Source organism: Corvus brachyrhynchos, unplaced genomic scaffold (assembly GCF_000691975.1).
Source record: "Corvus brachyrhynchos isolate BGI_N302 unplaced genomic scaffold, ASM69197v1 scaffold416, whole genome shotgun sequence".
NCBI lineage: Eukaryota > Metazoa > Chordata > Aves > Passeriformes > Corvidae > Corvus > Corvus brachyrhynchos.
In genome coordinates, this window is record NW_008238439.1 from 851,674 (window position 1) to 864,091 (window position 12,418).

At 45.2% G+C, this 12,418-nt stretch overlaps 1 long non-coding RNA gene across 1 annotated transcript in view; it reads left to right on the top strand.

Moving 5' to 3' along the window:
* Positions 1–10,599, top strand: part of LOC108447223 — a 101,680-nt gene extending 91,081 nt beyond the window's left edge. Inside the window, exon 3 of the long non-coding RNA XR_001862659.1 lies at positions 10,076–10,599. This is a non-coding gene — a long non-coding RNA (uncharacterized LOC108447223). The remainder of the gene's footprint in view (positions 1–10,075) is intronic.
* Positions 10,600–12,418: the final 1,819 nt, after the last annotated feature.

Here is a 12,418-nt window from a genome sequence, read left to right on the forward strand (position 1 = left end):
GTTCCTGTTCATCATGGATACTATTTGAGGGGAAGTGGTTGCACATGCAGCTTCATGGAGCTGCAGAGGGTGAAAAATACTGTGTCTAGGCTGCCAGCTCAGTGCCAAGCTGCTGTCTGACGCGGTGAAAAGTTATATTGTGTCTTCTTCAGCTTTTAATACCTGGAATAACCAGCAGACCCTGGCAGATCAAGCTGCCGTGAAGGGGTCAGGGAGACATAATGAAACATCCATGAGGGAATAAGCATCCTGGCATTACACATGCATTTACACAGGTTTGCAGGGCAGCGAGCTCTTCCATATCTCACGTTATGTTAGCTGTTTATAAATTATTCCCTAAGTTTTATCACACACGCATATTCATTTTTAATGCTTAAATACACATTAAGAATAATTTTCCCTAAAGGATGATCCTTAATTCCATCAGGAGCAAAGCTAAGGAAATGATACATGCAAATTTGAGCAGGGGTTGGTACCATTAATCGCTGGCTTGTCTTCCTGGAGGGAACTTGCCAGTCCTGGGTCTGTCAGAGCTTGCAGCCTGGATGGGAGCCTAAAAGCCTTGGACGAAACCCTACCTGCATGCCAAAGGTCCTTAACTCCCCAAAGTTGCCACTCCCACACCCAAAGGAAAGTGCTTGAGCTCTCCCACTTTCCCACAAAGACTAAATCTTTCAATTGCCTCCCACACAAACCAAGGGAAAGGATAGAGCAAAATGCATTTTAATGAGCATTTGAATAATCATCGGGATGAGTACTTTTCTCTGACATAGCACCTTTTGTTCGAGCGATTTATAAACATCCATTAAGCCTGACAATTTCCCTGAAGGGTAATTCTTTTTTTTTTTATTCTCGGGAAGCGGAGAGCTGAGATTTGCTGGAGGATAGGGCAGGAAACTCATGGCAGGGCTGGAAATGGGAACCCTGCTTGCGGGATTTCCTCTCCCCCCTCCATAGGGTTTCCTCTTGGCTTGCTAATCGCTAAGCAAGATCTTGATGACCAGATGCTCATAGATAACATAGCTCAAATATTGCTTCCTCTCTGTAAATTGCATGCTGGCTTGGTTCAAAGGCCAAATCCTATTCCACCATTAGCTGGTGGCAGGGATCCTATCGAACTTCAGTGGCATGGAGGCCAAGCTGCAAGAGTTTGGGAAACAAAGCTAAATGCGTGAAAACTTTTGCAGCCAGACACAGTTGCAGAGCACAGTGTGGTTTAGAGCATTTTCTTTTACTTGAGAAAACCTGGAAAGCTTTAAATGAGACTGTTTCTAAAAGGAACATCCAGGAATTTTATCCAAAACCACTGGCAAGGCATTTCCCTCCCAAACAGCATGCACGTTCCAGGGTGCAGTGACAATATTTCTTGTCTGACATCGCCAGTTATATGGATTTATTTTCAGTAAAATAGAGTACTTCAGTTGTGTGATGGGCAAAAAAAGGTACTCTATAATTAAAAATGGGATTAGACAGAAAAATGAGATGTTAGGCAGATAATTAGGGAACTATTATAATTAGAATGTTCTTTTAAATCCCCTAGTAGCTTCTATTATGAAAGGGATGTCCTCTGATTAACTAATATTTCCTTTAAGTCGATATTTTTCCTCTTCCTTTTGGACAGGAAAGCTTGAATTGAATGACTTCACCTTAAAAAATTACAGTTTACTGGGGCCCAAGTTTTCCTTGTAACAAGCCAGTTTTGCTCAGGAAAAAAGACCAATATTGGGGTTGAAAGTGGCAGAGAAGATTTTACTAGTAAGCTTATTAAATTGCTTCTCTCCTCTATTAAATACAATCTTATTTATAGACAGTATTTAGTATTCTTCGTATTGAGCCTTTAAGAGAAATTATTGCTGTTAGAGCAGTGATAGCCTTAGATTAAATTTTTATTCATGCAGGTTTTATACAAACGAAACTGCTGCATATTTCTACATGAAGTAGAAAGCTGTGTGGGTTTTGAAAGGATGGGGAGCTTCAGTGAGAGCTGTCTGACAGCTGCTGTTGATGAACACAAACCAACAAGCCTCTCAGAAGCTGCTTGTCTCTCCCAGGCTCTTTGGCAGGGAGTACAGAAGGACAGAGGTCAGTCCCACTTCTTACAGCCCCATAAATCAAGTCAGTACATTTGTAAGTGTGTTAAAACTGGGGGGCATGAGAGGATAAGCTGTTCTGTTCCCCTCACCTGAGCCTTTTCAGGTGTTGGTTTGCAGGGAACTTCTGTGAGAAAGCGTCATATGCGAACAGGGAAAAATGGAAAAGGAAGATAACTTGCTGAAAGTGCAGACTCCCTTTTTTTTTCATTAAGTCTAAAATTTTAGGAATTGAGAGAGAAGTGAGTGCAAAAGTTCATTTTGATTGCAAAGGCCAAATGTTGCCTCTTATTCATAAAAGTAGGTGGGGAAGGCAGAGGAGGAAACAGCCTGAAGTCCAGGCCCAGCACTGATGCATGTTTCTGTATTGCTGTATTTGGGCAAACAAGACTCCTGTTCTTTCACCTAAAAACCAAAAAAGCAGATGGAAAATTGCTTTATTCAGGGTCAAGAACCTTGGCATCCATCTGCAGATATAAAGATAACTTACTGAAAAAGCCATTTGTGGTACATCTGATTCCAGTTTACTGGACATAATGTTGAGAGAAACGCTCAGAAAAATGATTTGAAATAGCCAAATGGTCAGGGAAAGGATGAAAATAACCCCAAATATAGTACACAAGTCCGGGAGCAAGCAGCCTAGGGAAGATGTGCCCTGCCTAAGGTTAGAGACCCCCAAGCCTGACATGGGCATTGCTGCATGAGCAGTAAAAAAGGCTGGAATAAATTTTTCCAGTATGATAAGTGGCAAGAGTGTCCCAGCATACTATTTCTGGAAGGAAGCATCTCTTCAGGGTGTCTTAAAGAACTAGGCATGTGAAGATCATCTCTGAAGCCCCAGAGATCATCAGTGCCCCAACACTGCAGGAGCAGGCTCACAGGCACTGCGCTGCCACGTCTACCTGCTCAGTAACCAGGGAAAAGAAATGAAATGCCAGTGATGGGAGGGGCTGAAAAGATACCACTTGACTGCCAGTGAGGCTGAAGGAGGGACCCAGGGGCAAGGGTCCATCCAAAGATGGGAAACCCTCAGAGGCAGAGACGGCCTGGCTTGATGCATACACTGGTTATGTGGAGAAGCAGCAGCTCTGCTGCCTAGCAGAGCACCATGCGATGATTTTTGGCCTTTCTCCATGGATCTGATGGACTGGTGGGCACGAGCCCTTTGTTGGGGTCAAAGGGACCAGACAATAATGGTCTAACAGCAAAGCTTCCTGACTTAGTGCTCTTGCTGGAGGAGACGGCCACACCAACAAAATCATCCAGGACCATATTCGTGGTGACCATGCAGACTCTGGAAGGAGAAACACCAAGCTAAACTGCAGAGATGCTGATGCCAGGGTGGGCTGGGGTCATCTGATGTCTCCTGACATCCCATGCTGAATGCTGACATACCAGTCAGGAGAGAAACACCCAAACTAAAGGGAGTGAACAGAGTTTTGTGATTCAAAGCTGTGGCCTCCTGCCCTATATTTGCAGGATGGAGGTCACAAAGGAATGTGAACTGGTTTTCCTTAATCCTCTGAAAAATATCTGGGCTTCTCCCTCCTGCAGAAAAGAGCCATTTGGCCTAATGATACCTTCCAGCTCTGCAGTGCCGCTCAGCCAAGATGCTGAAGCATTTTAGATGTCTTAATTCATCCTTTCAGCAAATAGCCAAGCCTCTGCACAGCAAAGTGCTCACGTTAACAGTACAGCACAATGGGGAAAATACAGTATAGAAAAATATGATGAGTTTATGTCTTTTATGTCTTATACTGCAAACACATAAAAACAATTAGGGTTTGGAGAATATTTTTTAAAAGCAAAGAGAATGATTGGCAAGGCAGAGAAAATAAATATTATACCCTTGAGAGGGCTAGGGATATATTATTTTTCCAATTTTACAGAAGAGAAATGCCAGATCAAAATTACTTTCCCAAGATCACACAGGGTGATCCTGCCACCTTTTCTATTGAGTAGTTCTTACTCAAGGGTTTGTCTGTCTTTGTGCCCAAAGACCTCCTTTAAAGGCTGCTATCCAGTGGTGTAAATTTACAGTGTATTAGCTACTCTATATTTATTCCCCACATAAATATCTCTTCAAAGTGAGCTGCCTCACCCAAAGGCACTTTCAGAAGTGTAAGGGCAGCGATAATGCTGCTAAAAGAATTAACACTGTCCCACATAATTAGCGGTAATTAGTACTGGTTAGGACAGGAGTTAATGCACACTAGTGGACATAAATTCTGCCTTTGTGTCCCTGTGCTGACATAAAACCAGCCTGGGAATAAGATGCCACTGGGTGAGAAAGTGAAGGGACCATGTTGATTATCTGATGCCTCGTGATGCTGGAGCTCAAATTCTCTTTATTCCAGACCTTTCTTCCCATCATGAAAGCTTGCACCCTCTTTTCATCAAGAGAGCAGTTCTACCAGTGATCCCAGTGGTATTTGATAACTCATCATTTCTCTGGGTCTTGGGCGAAAAAGAATACCTGAGTGTTAAAACCCGGCCACTGCCAGCCAAGTACCTTCAGGGATTGTTTCACAGCTTCTCACTCTGGGGTTAACTATTTATGGCAGCAAAACTAAATTACAGGCTCAACAGCAAAGAAAACCAACCAGAAAAAGGCAGTTACCAAAATGATTGTCATAAAAATAAATTCAGGTTATCCCCTCCTGCAGGTGAGAAGCTAGTGGGGTGACAGATGACTTTGCATAGGAAGGAGGATGGGGGCATGGGTACAAGTGCCAGTGCACATCTGGCATGCACATGAATTCAGGACACCACAGCAAACTGCTTGGGAAGTGGTTGGGAATCGAAGAACTGAGCATGTAGAGAAGGTACTTCCCTAATTCTTCACATATATTTTATTTCAAACTGTTTTCCACAATTTGTCTGAGGTCAGAACAGTCCTCCTTGTGGAAGGACTTGAAGTTTTAAAGAAAATATGGATTACACAAAATCAGCTGGCTACAAAAACTCTCCTCCTTCTTTCCATCCGTCCTTCCTTCCTTTGAGGATGATTTGACATAGCCATCAATAGTTATAAGTACTTGAAAGGGAAAAACTTAGTAAAGTGGAGGTAATCTCTTGGGCTGAAACCCCTCATTTTTACACTAGACAACTGCTGTACTTATTGGGTTCAGGAAAATTACTTCACAAACACATGCAGAGTCTCAAGTTATAATCACAAAGAAAAATGACCTTTTCTAACATAGAGACTGCCCACTTCAGCTCCTTGGAACAGCCATTGAGAGCTGGCTTTTACTGGGGGTTGAAGGATGTGCAGGCTGAATTGCCGTAGGTGCTGAGACTGAGTCTGATTTCCAGCATCACTGAGATCCATCTGCTTCTACAGTCTTCACCCAGACCTGCTGGAGCTGAACACCATTCATAATCAGGGCCCAGCTGGTCTCTAGAAAAAGGCCTTTTCCAAGCATAAAAATTATTTGAAGTGTAATTTCAAGTTCACTTTCTAAAATGCAGAGGTAAACCCCTGTATAGACACTTACTTTGATTTAACCTGATCTTGCATCAATTTTGATGATGCGGGATTAATTTGAGATAAACAAACAGAAAGTGCTTGTAAATTGAAATTTTTAATTTTTTTTTTTTTATTCTGGGTTCACCTTAGCTAGATTAAGGATTCAACTGAAGTTAAAACTGGCATATTTTTATTTCAGCTAGATTTGTCTAGAAACCTGGGGGTCGGTTTGTGCCAGCTCATTGGGCGCTTGTAAATGGATTTCATTTTGATCAAAGAGGCAGTGTGATTCTCAGCCCACTGGAGAGGGACCCCCAAGGTGACGTCAGCCAAGGGAAGAGTCACCGACAGCAGCAAATGTGTCACAGAAGAACTTCAAAGCAGGATCCACAGGCAACCTTGGCTAGGAGCAGGGAACAGATCCAAGGGAAAACATGAGGCAGGCTGGCTTGGCATCCTAAACAAAATCTATATTAAGAGACAGGCAGGTAAGAAGGACTTTATGAAAAGCACTGGAAAGTGGAAAGAGGGAATGGAATAAACTACATGCCCAGAGCAGCAAGTGGTCCCGTGATGGAGTTTCTTAGGAGGTCTCTTACTTGAAACACTGGGGGTTTTTAACACATTTATGAGGTAAAGTTCCTCTGAGAGTTAGTCGTTGTTTGTGATGGTCTTGGCATGTGTTTGGAGGAACAGACAAACCCATTGGGCAGTGAAAAAGCAATCAGTGGAGGTGAAAACCCTCTATGGGACATAGCACAGCTGCAGGACAGACCAGAAGACCAAGCACAGAATGTGCGTCAAGCCACGTTTTATATTCTTGGTGCCAACACTGCCACTTTTGGAGAGTATTATGTGGCACATAGCTCTGGGAGGAGCCACCTGAGTCAAGAAGGCAAGAGATCCTTTTGAGTGGTCCCTCATGGAAGAGACTGGCCCTGCATCCCAAAGGCCAGAAGAAGAAACGAGGTGGTTACCTGCCTCCTGACCCAACAAGGACAATGAAGGTGACATAAGGATGTCTAGTGAAGTGCTGCTGATGGACCTCAGCCTACATGAAACCAGTAATGAAATATTTGGGATGATCGCAGCTCTTCTGAAAAAATGTGAAGAGAACTGCAAACATATGGAACTGCTGTAAAAGCCTCTAGTGTGGAGACATGCAGAAAGAGAAAGCATATTGCTCACAAGTTTGCCAAACCAGTAGGGAGGGAGGAGGAGGTGGCATTGCCAGGTATGGAAACCCAGGGCAGAAAGGCACCAGCCTCTTGAGTTCAGTGAGGCAGAGCAGAATTTCAACTGTGTGGGGAAGTCAGAGGGTGGAGCTTTCCACTAAGTTATAGACCCAACATATGCTTCTAATAGAGAAGCTAAAGCAGAAGCTAGGGTTACTGCAAGGCTGGGTATACTAATGAATCAAATTGTCTCTACACGACTTCAAAGGCTTTGGGAAGAAGCAAGAATAACTAGAAATGTAGCACTAATGGTAAGGACAATGTGGCTGGCACTGGTTAAACCCAGCTAGGGTCACTTCATCAGCAGAGAGGCAAACTGTGGATGGAAAAGGATGGAAAAAAGTGGATCTGGTGGTGCTGTACAGCAGAGGAGAGGGAAGAGTTGTGTCCTCAAGTTTGGTGAGAATAAATGCAAGGCAGAATGGGTTTGGTACACAAATGAGGTGAGAAGTGCAGTAATAAAATTTGAAGGGGATCAAGTAAGAAGCATTTCAAATAGTAGCAAGGACAGGAAAATAATAGAAAGGGTTACAGCTGATCAGCAATGTAGAAAACTATAATAAACTTCAACTTGGACACATAAAAGGAAAAATATGATCTTGGATGATATCGGAAAAATAATTTAAAGCAAGATATTCTGTGGGGGGAGAGCTCTGGGTAAGGTCCAAAGTTTCTGTTTATGAGTTAATGAAGAGACGGGTGGGAACAGCTTGTCTTTGAGCAGAGGCCCCAGAGGCAAAGCATCTCGCCTTTGCTTCTTGCACCATCGCATTTTCTTGGTTGAGGCCCTTGAAAACTTTCTGTGTTTCAAGTGCTCTGTCATGGAATGAGGATTTCCTGTCGAGCACACATGCTCATAAGATGTTCAGCTGCTACAGTGGCACCCCCTAAACCACAAGCTGTCACATATTATTTGGGTGAGTGGTCCCATTTCAGGGGATGCACTTGAGGGAGATCAAACTGAAAGGGATGCTGAAAGGGATGTTAGAAATGGAGAGGAGGATTGAAGTGATAGATGGTTTAGTGCATCTGCATGGTATCTCATAAACTGCACTCTTTTCTGGTTATGTTTGCATCTGCAGAGTCATAAAAGTAGTGTTTTGAGGCAAGAAGAGGGGTGAGGCAAAGAATTCAGAGTCCCCAAAATCCCCCGGGAACTGCTTGGGTGGGTAGAGCCTGCTGACATGCTTTAATTGGCTCCACCATGGAGGGATTCAGAGCTACTTTGGTCATGGCCACATGTGCTGTGATGCATATCTGCCTTCAGACACCACCCTTTTCAAAAGGTGACTCAGGCGCTTTATCCCAGTGACTTGCAATAAGAGTTGGCTGGTAGGCAACACCTCATTCACTGAAGATGGTTTATATCTCTTGCAGAAATTAGGTGCCAAATTTTCAATGGACTGTGGTCACTGTTGTGTTGAGAGAAGAAAAAAAATGTCTTTGGAAATTTGAACTGAGAAGTTGAATGCGGGATAGTCCTCCTCAAAGCCCTCTCAACTAAAAGAGAGAGTACTTAATTGATCTAAATTCTGCTAAATGCAAGGAAATAGCATTGCAGGAGAGCTGAGCTGATGATTCTATGAGATACTTCTTTGGTTCCACGTAAAAAGTACTTCCTTTCCAGAGTCTGTGTGTCTATCTGATTTCGTGTCTTCTTCCCACAACTAAGTTGAAGATAAGAGCAGGAAAGCACTTTTTAAAAGTGTAATTACAGCTTTTCAGGGAAAGCTAGCATCCTCGAGGTTAAAAAAGTGCTCTGGTGGGGTAAGCTGAAAGAAAACATTCTCTTGATAAATCCTGGTGGATTATTCTGACTGCAGTTTCCTCTTGACAGCTGTAGATCCCAGCAGATCTTTTACATGAGCCCTTTAATCAAGTCACAGAAAGTGACTTTTAGCATCATGTCATTATGAAGGATGTTCAGCAGCCCCGGACCATTGGAGTTTCCTGTCTGAAACCAGTGCCTGAGCCTGGCTCAGTCCCTGTGCATCTCTGTCCCCTCACTGCAGACCTGCAAGGCCTGCATGGAGCATTCAGGCCAAGCCAGGACAGGCAGCTGCCCCCACTGTGGCTGCCGGGCTGTGGAGGAGGAGATGCTGCTCCTGCCTTGTGGGAGGCCCAGGGCTCAGGAGGCAGCCCCTGGGTCTGGGGCCCCTCCGAGGGGATGCTTGCTCTGCTCAGAGGAAAGTGCAGCTTTCTGTGCCTCCCTCCCTGATTCCCCTCCTTCTCTCCTTCACTTTTTTTCCCCTTCCCTGCCTGCTTCTCACAGCTGCTGCCTTGGGGACGTAGCCTTGGTGAGGGAGGAGGCCGCCTTCCCCTATAAGGCTCAAGGGCGAGGGCAGCTGCCTCTGCAGGATGGAGAGGGGCGGCAGTGGGATGAGCACACCTATCCTTGGAGGCAAAGCCCAGCTTTCTGGCTGGGGGCTGATGTGACTTGTGGGGCACTGCTGTGAGTGGGGAGGTGTGGGGAAAGGGGAGCGCCACGTTTGAGTGCCTCTCCTCTAAGGGAGGTTTTAAAAATGGTTAACAAGGAGGGTTTTTCCTAAGTTGTCCTTAGAGCAGTCCTTCATTGTGCATGCACACACACGTACCCACAGAGGCTTTTCTCACAGACATCACAGCTGGCCAAAAATTTTCCAAGGCAGCTCAGAGAGACACATATATCCATGCACTCACCTCTCAGACTCTGAAGTGTGTGACAGCCACCCATCCTGTTGTCACCCACGCTACTGCAGATCCTCTCTGCTTCCCTGCACTCGTGTGCACCAAATTGGATCCAAACTGCTTAGAGATGAGCCACTTGTGCCCAAAGAAACGCTACAAAACGAGGGAGCAAGAGCAACTGGAAGCTCTTTTGCAGCTCCCCCCACCCCCGCATTTTTTTCTTTCTTGCCGAGGGAATTGTTTGCGGGTGGAAGAGAGGGATGTTTAAATAGCTCCGCAGATCCATTTAGTAAAGTCAATATGCAATTATGCAAAAGCCTGTGATAATACACGCCTAGATGCAGATAGCAGCGGTCGGAGCTGTCCTGGGGGGAACAGCGGGCAGCTGGTAGCTCTCGGGACGGGGGTTTGCAGGGACCCTGACATGCTCCCCTGCCTCCCCAACCCCTTCAGCCCAGGCACAGGTCGGTGCCTGGGGCTGGCGGGGCTGAGGATCCCGGGAACGCCACGAGCCCCGTTCCGCACGGCGCTGCCGGGCGCAGGGCTCTGCTTCTTATTTTCCTTTATTTTTCTAGTTTATAAAGCGTGATTGGTTTGCACCCGATTTTTTCTAGATGATATCGTTTGCGGGAAGCCCCCTCAGAGAGTTCCGAGCCTGCAGAGAGCGCCGGGTTCCCTCCCATCCCACCGGGCTGAATAGTCCCAGATCCCCGCTCTGATGAATGCTCATCCTCCGCGATCGGCTGTAATGGGCTCATTAGCCAAGCTGCAGATGGACTTAGGTAACAGGAATGGAGCAATAGTGAAAATTAGTTTGGAGGGAAATATCAAATCGAAAAGCTCTGACAAAACTCCGCTTTGCTCTAGTTCAGCCTAGGTACTGTCAGACACCAATATTCAATTCTCTGTCACTTCACATTGAGCTTTTATTTTGTTACTCTCTAATTTGCTTCTTGTACAATGTTGCAAGTATTTTCAGACTCATTTGAAAGGGTAAAACACTTCGTTCAACTTTTCAGAAGAGTGGCCTTCGACACTAGGGACACGCAATCATTTAATTTCTGCTTTATGTACACTGAGGAAAGTATTTGTAATACCTTCATGATAAAAATAAAATAAAATAAAAATTAAAAGATCAGGCAGGTTGTTGTTTCCTTCAAAGACAGCAATTTTACCCGCAGAGATGAACTGGGGGCTGAATTTAGCCCAGCAGAAGTGGGACAAGTCTCCAGAATAAAAGAAAAAGTATCGAATATTTTAGACTAATTTCACCCTCTGTTGAACTCTGGCAAGTGGCTCTGAAGGCAAAGAGCTGTCGGAGCTGGTCTGCTACAAGTGGCAGGAGGGTTTGTTTGTACCTTCATTTAACCTGTTAAAAGAAATCCCCACTATTGTTCAGCTACGTGGGTGTCTCCGGCTTTTTAGGCTACGTGCGGGCATATGTGTGACTGAGAATAGGCGCTTAGAGATCTTTGCTTTAAAACACTCCTTGGAGTTCACGTAGACCACTAGATTTTTATCTGCGTGTCCAGTCGGCTGCTGCCACTGTCTGGAAATACGGCAGAGGCTTTGCATTTCACAGCCCTTCTGCGGCTCTCGCCTCGTAAAAGTCAAGAGTTTTGTTAGAAGTTTGGGGTTTGGGGTTTTTTTTAACAAAAACCCACTTTTTCCCCCTCTTTTTAAAAAATCTCTTCTTGCGCTTTGTATTTTTGAGGAGAGCATTCCAGGCGCCACGGGACCGGAGAAGCAAGTGGCAGGGAGAGGGGGGGGGGGGAGAGGCTGCATCTGCCTGGGAGCACCCGCGGCTCGGGCACGGGCAAAGGTTCGGGAGCTTAAAACAGCAACGTCATTGCTTCCTCTAAACCGAGACTAACGCTGGGCCGGCGTAAACTCCCCTCCTGCTGCTCCACCAAGGAGTGGCATCAAAGTGATTGCCTCCGCTGCCCTCCGAGAGCATCATCGGGGTGGGAGCTGCCCGGATTGGGATCTCCCTCTGCCCACAGGCTGCAGCCCGCTGGTGGCAGGGGAAACGTTTTTAAACCATTCGCAAATATTTACACCCTTTAAAAAAAAAAAAAAAAAGAAAATTCCTCTTTCCTACATATCTAGCTAATGTCCAACTGCCCCGCACAGGTAAACTCAAACCATCTTTACCGTATCATTGCTCCACGCTCTGCAGTCAGTAAAACCCTAAACACCAAAAAGTGGAGTTTTTATACAATTATACAGGTGTAGCCGAAGGAAAAAATAAGTGTCTCTACAGCTTTTCCGTCTGGGGGTCGCTTCTTTTTCTTTTTTTTTTTTCTTTTTTTTTTTTTTTCGGAGCAATTGGGCGTCTCCGACCCCTCCAAATTGCCGAAAACTGAACTTTTCTCTTGCAGGAAATTTGGAAGCGTTTCTGGCTGTAGTTTTCCCGTCTCCCAGTAGACGGCACAACAGCTCAATCCTTGGGATGCAGAACAGCCCAGCGACTTTTCTTTTTTCCCTTTTTTTTGGAATTAAGCAACCACAGTTTTATCCAGCAATTTCTTTTACTGTTATTATTATTATTTAATTCAACGAGAAGTCGAGGAATATCGACAGGAAATAAAGCGTTTGGCATAGGCAGGGAATACAGAAGTGCCCGGGGGCAGATGGGCTAAAGGCAGGGACCGTCGCGAACCCCAGCACGGAGCAGTGTTTCTAAATTAAAGCAAACGAACTTGTAGAACCTATATCGTGTAAGAAAAAAAAACCCCTCAACAACCCCAACACGATGGTGTTGCCGGTTCAGGCGTTAGTCTACGGATTTTAGGCTGAAATTTCTATTTGTAGTGTGAAATAGGAAGGACAGGGCTCAGGTCGGCTCTGCGCTGCCTTGCCCGGGCTACCCCGAGGTGCCACCGCGGGGAAAACCTGGCAGATGTCTCAACTTTTGTCCCTGAAAGACTCCTTTTGTGCGCGGGTGCCTTCACTCC